This window comes from Mustela nigripes, chromosome 7 (genome assembly GCF_022355385.1).
Source record: "Mustela nigripes isolate SB6536 chromosome 7, MUSNIG.SB6536, whole genome shotgun sequence".
Classification (NCBI taxonomy): domain Eukaryota; kingdom Metazoa; phylum Chordata; class Mammalia; order Carnivora; family Mustelidae; genus Mustela; species Mustela nigripes.
Window position 1 is genome coordinate 73,296,428 of NC_081563.1, and position 8,770 is coordinate 73,305,197.

At 40.8% G+C, this 8,770-nt stretch overlaps 1 long non-coding RNA gene across 1 annotated transcript in view; it reads right to left on the bottom strand.

The window, feature by feature from the left end:
• Window positions 1-8,252, bottom strand: part of LOC132022574 (uncharacterized) — a 110,870-nt gene extending 102,618 nt beyond the window's left edge. The window contains exon 1 of the long non-coding RNA XR_009405632.1: window positions 8,235-8,252. This is a non-coding gene — a long non-coding RNA (uncharacterized LOC132022574). The remainder of the gene's footprint in view (window positions 1-8,234) is intronic.
• Window positions 8,253-8,770: the final 518 nt, after the last annotated feature.

An 8,770-nucleotide genomic window follows, 5' to 3' on the forward strand; every position in this document is an offset into this window, starting at 1 on the left:
AGGAGAGATAGGCAGAGGGAGAAGCAGACGTCCCACCGTGCAGGGAGCCCCATGTGGGATTCAATCCCCAGACCCCAGGGTCATGATCTGAGTCGAAGGCAGACACTTACCTGACAGAGTCACTGAGGTGTCCCTATACAAGAGTTTCTGTTGCTCCTTACCTCACCAGCATTTGGTGTGGTCAGCATCAGGGGATTTTGGCCATTCTAATAGGTGTGGAGTGAGTCTCCTTGTCTTTCTAGTTTTTACCCTTGTCCTCTCCACCCCCACCACTCCTTGCAATAGCCTGTCTTTTCAAAAGGACCCATGGAATCTGAGGGCTGTGTAGTAGGTGGCACAAACAAAGCAACATTAGATAAATGATAGAGTGAAAGGCTGAGAAAGGACTGGCTTGAGTCATATGGGAGCCCTGGGGAAAGGAGTCATCTGGCACACTTTCAAACCAATATTCTTTAAATAGCTGAGGGCAGAGAGAAATTCATTTTCTATTAATATAAAATGTATAGCTCTTTATGGTTAAAATAAAGAATTTATTACATGCATTGAATATAGCAATATTTCCACTTATTTGGAATTGTCTTTCATTTCACATTTTTCATTCATTTATAACTTGAACAGCGATAGTTACTACCAAGCATGGGGGTAAATTATAACTACAAAATCTTGCTCAAAATATATTTACATGGTCTTGTGTTTTTTTCCATTTTATTTGTCACCAAAAAATTCTAACGTTTCTGAAGTTCTTGTTCTTTTTTTTTTTATTTTTCTTTTGGGAATTTCTGAGCTAGGCAACATCTTGTAAGACACAGTCATGGCTTTAAGATGTAGAAAATAACCATCTGTCCCCCAAAACAGTGTTAAAAATTGGGAGTAGAATTCCAAATTCAAATGCTACCTCCACCTCTTTTACTGATCAACTTACCTGAGGGAACATGCACACCTGTGTCTATGCCCCGCTTAGAACTCCAGGACCATCTTATGAGTAAGCAAGCCAATGCCCAAACTTAAAACTTAGATCAAGGCTGGCAGAGGCCAGGTGGACTAAGTGAGGCGTCTTGCTTTTCCAACCCCAAATCTAACTCCTGTAACCCCCTCAAATATGCCAGAAGAAAGAAGAGTAGGAATGAGGGTTAAGAATAAGACTTATAGGGGCGCCTGGGTGTCTCAGTGGGTTAAAGCCTCTGCCTTCAGCTCAGGTCATGATCCTAGGGTTCTGGGATCAAGCCCCACGTCGGGCTCTCTGCTCAGCCGGGAGCCTGCTTCCTCCTCTCTCTCTGCCTACCTCCCTGCCTGCTTATGATCTCTGTCAAACAAAAAAATAAATAAATAAAAATTAAAAAAAAAAGAACAAGACTTATAGAAAGAGGTATAAGTAGATGAGTACAAGTCCCCCTACCTGACCAGATGCCAGGATGATGTTGGCCTGCCAGACCTATGGAGCTGAGAACAGGAAGGAGAGAGGGGAACAATGAGGCCTCCTTACCAGAGATAGTCTACCATCCTAGCCTCACTTCCCTGGAGACACAAAGCAGCCTGCTGCTCCTCTGGGGAAGAAATAAGGCACTAGGGCTCGTAAGAAAGGAAAGTGTCTTTCAGTGTCATGATCCTTCCCTCTAGAGTCTCTGGCCAGATGAATCACTTCTTCCATGTGGAGGCTCTAACAAGAGGGTAAACAGAGGCAAAAGTTGGACTGAAGTTTCCTCTTTTGTGAGCTCTGGCAGAAAAGCTGAACAACCCCCCACATATCCCATTGTTCATTTTCTCTTTAACAACTGCACTTAATAAGCAAACGTTTGCTCAGCCAAGATTGTCCAACTAAGAAAGATCACCAGCTCCCTCGGTCATTACCACTGTTCCTCGCTATAACTTCCTGGGACCACTGAGATGCACAGTTAAACTGGTCCCCCTAAGAGTTTCTGTAATGGGTCATAACAGATCATTAATCAACTTAACTTCAAGGCCGCACTGCATCCTTGGCCAAATATTCACTCCCTAGTGTATTTCCCATCTGAAATCATACCTAGTCATACTGTCCAAAACTGGTCAACAGAGAAGATTGCTTTCAAAAGTCCAAATAAAACAACAAAGAATGATTGAAAACAGAGCAATGACAATAACAATAACAGAGAAACTCAAGTACAAAATGAATTCTTCTTTCTACCCTAAATTGAACTCCAAAGACTTTAAAAGTCCAAGTACTCTTCTCCCTAGTCTCCTGAGCCTTTCAATTCCTGTCAGAAGATTCTCCTTTAAGTGCCTTGGAGTTTGGGTTCCTTCAGCAGCCACTGTACCCTGAGCCTTCTTCCTGAAAGTGTAGTACCTTCAGCACTCTCAAAATGCAGTAACCCACCCAAACCTCTCGAGTCCCACAAATGTAGAAGCAAATGCGAATTTTGCAGTGATAGCAGTTTGCAAACAAGATGATGTTCCTAAACATGGGGAGATGGAGAGGAGAAGGGAGTTGGGAAATCGGAGTGGGAGACGAACCATTGGAGACTGTGGACTCTGAAAAACAATCTGAGGGTTTTGGAGGGGTGGGGGGTGGGAGGTTGGGTGAGCCTGGTGGTGGGTATTGTGGAGGGCATGTATTGCATGGAGCACTGTGTGTGGTGCATAAACAATGAATTCTGGAATACTGAAATTAAAAAAATAAAAATTAAAAAAAAAAAGAAAAAGATGATGTTCCTAGGACCCTGTGAACAGATAGCCCCTCATGGCTGCCTATCAGAACCTGCAGCAAACTTAGTGTTACCTGGGGGAAGGGACATAATGCATGGGAAACTAAGGATGAAAAGAGAACAGCTTTTTGGTTTCCACCTTGCAGGGATACCTATTAAAACGTCAGTTTTCCAACTGCTACATGTGAATTTAAATTCAGTTGTGATAAACTTCCAAACAAGAGGTTAACTCTGACAAAGAACATAGTTCTTTGTGTCTTTTAATGACATAGTTGACTTCCCATACAACATCTTCCTCCTTTTCCTCAAAAACCTACATTTTTTTCTACAGACTCCCATTCCCTCCCTCCGACTGACCACATCGGAGGCTATCAGGCCAAACTTGATTAGCCTATAAGTAATCCTCATCCTTGCCAAAGATTCATTCGAGAAGGGACATAGAGCCCAAGTAGGTACAAAGAGACATGAGGAGGTTTTCAGTGGCAGCATCTCTAATGTCTAGATCACACTCAACTCTTCCTTCCTTCTCTTCTAATGTTTTGAACACTTCTATTTCCATTTCCTTTTTGAGTCTGGTGTTCCTAGCCTGAAAGACATGTCAAATGGAGGAGTCTGGTCTCCATCAAGTGACACAGCTTCCTTCTCCATGTGTGAACATAGCACCCCACGTTTATAATAGGTGATTCTGTAGTGCATACTTAGAGCCCTGCAGCTGATCTTTGCATTTGTCTGCTCCAGGCCCAAGACTTTTTTTAAACTTTATGACCTAGTTGCTGCACACTGTTTTCCTGCTTTAGAATTCTTTAGGTCTATTAATCTTGCTAGCAAAATCCGCTCTCCTGAAATGTATCTTAGCTGGATTATCACTCTCCACAGATTCCTGAATCAGAAGCTTCTATTGATGCTTCCAAAAGCGATCATCTCAGGGTCACAGAGGGGTCTAATATGTCCTCTGACATCTGTTCCTCCCCTAAACCCCACTTCCTCCAGCTTTCAGATTCTCTAGTCCTTAAGTAACTCTCACTACTTCGTGTATTAATTTCTTCCACTTATTTCTCTGCTCCTGACCCATGTCTATCATTCTGATCCCTTTCAAGGAAGCCCAAGTGAACATTTAAATTTTAACCTTAAGTAGTTAAGGTTAAGTTAAAGTTAAGTTAAATGTAGTTACTTAAAGTTAAGTTAAATGTAGTTACTTAAACACAGCCAACTCTTCTACTAACACAGATAAACCCCCAACTGCTGTCTCCTTTCTTTTTCTTGCTAGGCATATGCATTCGTTTCCTGACCTAGTCCTTAGACTTTCACGTGAGAGGCTCCCATAGTGAAAAAACGCTAGAGCATTCTGCATCTGCCATAATATGCTCAGTTCAAATACTGCCTGAGTGGAGAAATCCTGCAAGGGAGGTCTCCCACCAAAGTGTGCCTGATCTTCAGCTGCTGTCATTCTGCCCATCGGTGGTGGTGTTGTCTTCAGTGTACCTTGTAAAAAAGTATCTAGTAGTATTCATTTTCTAGGAACATTTCCTCACAACAGCCTTACCTGCTTCCCTACATATTATGTCCGTGCAGTTTTTATTTTTTTTTTAAGATTTTATTTATTTGTTTATTTTCGAGAGGGTGGAAGAGTGGAAGGGCATGGGGAGAAGGAGAGAGAGAATCTCAAGCAGACTCCCTGCTAAGCACAGAGCCCCATGTGGGGCTCCATCTCACAACGGCGAGATCACGACATGTGCAGAATACAAAAGTCGGACGCTTAACCGACTGTGCCATGCGGGTGACCCGTGTCTGTGTAGTTTTGAAAGTCATCAAGTAAGGCCTCAAATAACACCAACACCAATGGCAATAGCAACAGTGGCTGACAGTTTACTGAGCCCCCACTATGCACCAAGCATGATTCTCAGCATACTGCAGGTATCGATTTACTCAGTCCTCCCAAGAATCCCATGAATGACTATTATTACCCTCATTTTACAGATGCAGAAACTAAAGCACAGAGAGGATAAGTAATTTTCCCAAAGCTAGACAACTAGTGAGTGGCAGAGTCCCTGTTAGTCTTCTGCTCTGATATCTGCCCACACATTGGTCACCTACCAATTCTTCCATAATATAACTCACTTCTATCATTTAGCTTCATCTTCTCTCAATGCTTGGAAATTGGGTTCTATTTTTAAAAAGCAAAAATAAAGATTTACAACTGCCTGTCTCAGCCCATCCTAAATCTTGCACATAATTAATTTTTTAAGAGTGCTAGGTCTCTATTATTCCACAGGGAAGGGTATTAAAGTTCAAATCTGTAACTCTTTATAGATAGCCTCTATTACAAGTATCATTGGACTGCCTGCTTACCAGGTTTTCCCCCATATACATTAAATTTAAATCCTTAATTCCAAGTTAATTTTCACCGCCTAACTGATAAAATAATATCTGAGCATGTACTAAAGAATGAATTTCTGCAGCTTAGTGAGATAAGTCATTCATACTCTAACAAGGATATTTTAAACAGCTGGTTATTCCTTCAGGAAAACCATATTCAGATCAAGCTAATTTCCTAAATGACATAAAAGGAGTGAGAGCTCTGAGGTGTCTTATGTAACTCACTGAGTGCTGATGGCTTGGGACTAGATGATGGAATGACAGAGAAAAGGGAGGCTGAATCTTTGACATGGTAAAAACTGCCATTTAAAAATCACAGTAAATATCACCTGCTGGGTATTAAAATGATTAAAGGGCTTTTTTTCCCCATACTTCTATTGTGATAGGTTTTATAAACAAATAATTTTAAGTACACTAACCTGTTAAGCACCAGTAATTAGTTGAGAAAAACAAACACAAATGTTATTGAAGAGAGAGCAAACCCTGAGGGAATTTAGTCCTCTGAAATTATGCTAAGTGTCTACTACACTCATTTTGGGAGACACCCATCCCAAATAAAAACCCCTTTACGTTTTTCTCCTGTTTTCTGTCACACATAATTTCTATAATAGCTAATTGACAGGACTACTTACTAACACAGGTGGACCAGGCAATGGATAACACTATCTGGAATACTTGGGGTTTTCATGGAAGAATTGAGCCTATAAATACCTGAGAATGGAATAGGTACTGAACTGGCAGATGGTAACTTTGCCACTAAGTAGTTATGGGATTTGGTTTTGTCACCTTACCTCTTTGAACTTTAGTTTCCCAATTTGTCCAATACAGGAATGAGAATTCAATGATCTCCAATGCCCATTCTAACAAATCCCAAGTTCCACAATTTTAAGATGGCTTTGAACACTTTGAACAAAGATTTGAATATTTAACACCATAAAATAGACTAAAAATATGTAGGAATGACAAGATATGGGGATAGGATTTTTTTGTTATCTCCCAAAAGGTGTTCCATTATTGTAAAACTAGTTCCTCTCCTGCAGTCTATCATGGCTCCAAGGAAGGGTAAGCAGAGCAGATGCCATTACAAGAATGAACAGGATACTGCTTCCTCCTCTCTCTCTCTCTGCCTGCCTCTCTGCCTACTTGTGATCTCTGTCTGTCAAATAAATAAATAAAATCTTTAAAAAAAAAAAAAAAGAATGAATGAATGAACAGGATATAGCACATAAGGAAAGCCCCTGACATACAAGAAGGAGAAAAATTCATCTCTTGTAGCCCTGAGGGATGATGGAAGGAAGTAAGGGGTACAAGGAATTAGTAATCAGACTCAGTGTGCTTACCTTCCACCCCTTCTTGGGGTGGAAACTACAATTGGAGGTGTATAGTTCACATAGATTTGGGGAAATGCAAGAAAACCAGGGATAGTGGTTTGGTTCTCTGAGCATGGCTGTGAGAGTCTGAATCCTCTAGAAACTCAGCTTTCAGCTTGATGGCTTGTTCAGTATGACATAGGGTGAATCATGCAAAATTGGTGGAGGGAGATGGCCGCATAGATAAGCCCAAAGCAAGGCTCCTAGCTCATCAAGGCCTACATGTGGTATTTAGGGAATCCGGAAGTTCCCATAGGTGAGAAGACAGAGTGGCACTGTGAGAATCAGTGGGCCTGCAGAGACCCGGGGTCAGTCAATACTGAGACTGTGGTACATACAGCAAATGGCTCAGGTAAATACCTCAGTAAAGGAACTAGTATGATATTTCAAAAAAAAACAAAAACAAAAACAAAAACCAGAAATGGCCAATTTTACCTCTGAGGCTATCAGTTCTCCTTTCAGACCATAGCAGACACTCCATACATTCTGTGGATAACACAAGGAGTGGCAAGCATGGCTTCCCTGATGCCATGTAAGCCTTCCCATCCCTCAGGGCTGCTACCAACCAACTAGTCACTGCGTAAATTAGAAAAAGACACTCCTTTCTCAAGACACTTTACTTCCACCTATCAGAAAATTGTCATAATATACTGATTTTGTTAGAACAAGGCATCTTATTGCTACATGCCACAGAACTGTCATAATAAACTTTAAAATCTAGGATGCTGAAGATATAAAATCTATTCACCTTAAACAGCAACCCTCAACCTCCATATGTATCTTGAAATGAGAGGGAGGTGGGTAAATCTCAAAGATTCAATATCTATGTTTAAAAAAGACAGAAAGATAATGTGGGGACTTGAGAAGTTAAACATTACAGAAAATAAACAAGTTACATCTTCTTTGCACATCTGAATTAATATAAGTAAATCTTCACCTCTGCCATGCCAAATTACAAATGCTTTATGCCCAAGATTTTTGCCTTTTATATTTATTTTTGGTATCTCCCGTAGCACCTTACATAGTCATGCAGATGGAACAGAAGGAACCAATAAGTGTTTGTTGAATAAAAAAGTAAATTTGTTGAAAAATCAGAATTATGGATCCATCTGTATGTATAATAGCAAGTAATTTTCCTTCCCACCCCGTATCTAACCAAATCTAAAATTTTACCCAGTGGCACCTAGCTAACAACCATAAAAATATGGAGTTCTTCAGTTGTTTTCTAAAACCTCTTTCTCAGATATTTTTTGAAGGAAACTTATATCTAAGTTTCAACATTTTCAGGACCAAAGAGAGATCATCTCAAAACCACAGAATTTTTAAAAATCGAAAACAGGATTGTCATCCAAAATAAGTTCTTATTAAAAGGTGAGGAGGCCTCATCTAGAAAGGTAGCCTGCCTAGAGTCACATAATCAAATCAGGGATTCAAACACCCTGCACAATAAAGGCTCCTCCTGGCCCCTCACTCCCCTCCTTCCCCGAGTACACACTTCTCTGCCTCTCAGCTTTACTTCATCATACTTTGTAAACCGCTTAATTATCTATGTCAAACCTAGAGAGCAACTGGTCGAACCCAAATAAGAGAGAAATCATCCAACGTTCCGAAAACCAGAGAACCAGGTAAATTGCCAGTTTTACCATATACATAAAATGGTAAACAAAAGGAGAGCCGAGCGAATTGAGAAAGGGTACTTTTTCCGTCTTCACAACAAAAGCTAGGGAATAAAAACGCGTTTTCCTTGGGGACAGATTATGCTGAGGGGACCAGATACAAAAGATAATTCCTCTTGGGGTTTTTCCTTTACCTTTGAGTTTGCGGGACCTAAAAAAAAAAAAAAAAAAAAATTTAAATCACATAAGCAATCATAATCTCGCACATTTACTTCCCTCCTTTTCTCACGTATTATTTTCCTGAACATTATCTAGACCACGTTTCCAAAAGAGAAATTGACCAAAGATCTATTCAAAATGTTTTCAAGATTTAGGTGACTCCTCTTAGGCTGCGATTAGGAAAGTACTCCAAACTTCGGTTACAAGCTGAAAGCTCAGTGAATTGGATCTCCAAGATTTGCAAATACCCTCAGCTGGGCTAAAGGGCACAGAATCTCTAGCGCTCCCTACAGCTCACATTTTGAACCTACCTACCACAGAAAACGCGAGTTACCAAGGATCGGTTCCCTGGCTCCACTTTTTTCTCTGGTTAAAAATCGGGTGAAGGTGGTGGGGGGGGGGGCGAAAAGGCGAACCAAAGGATTAATCACTTCTCCCCATTACATCAGCAGCCCCCGCCCTTTCCTCCGAGAACCTCCTCTCCTAGAATCGTCGCTACGCACTAGCGCTC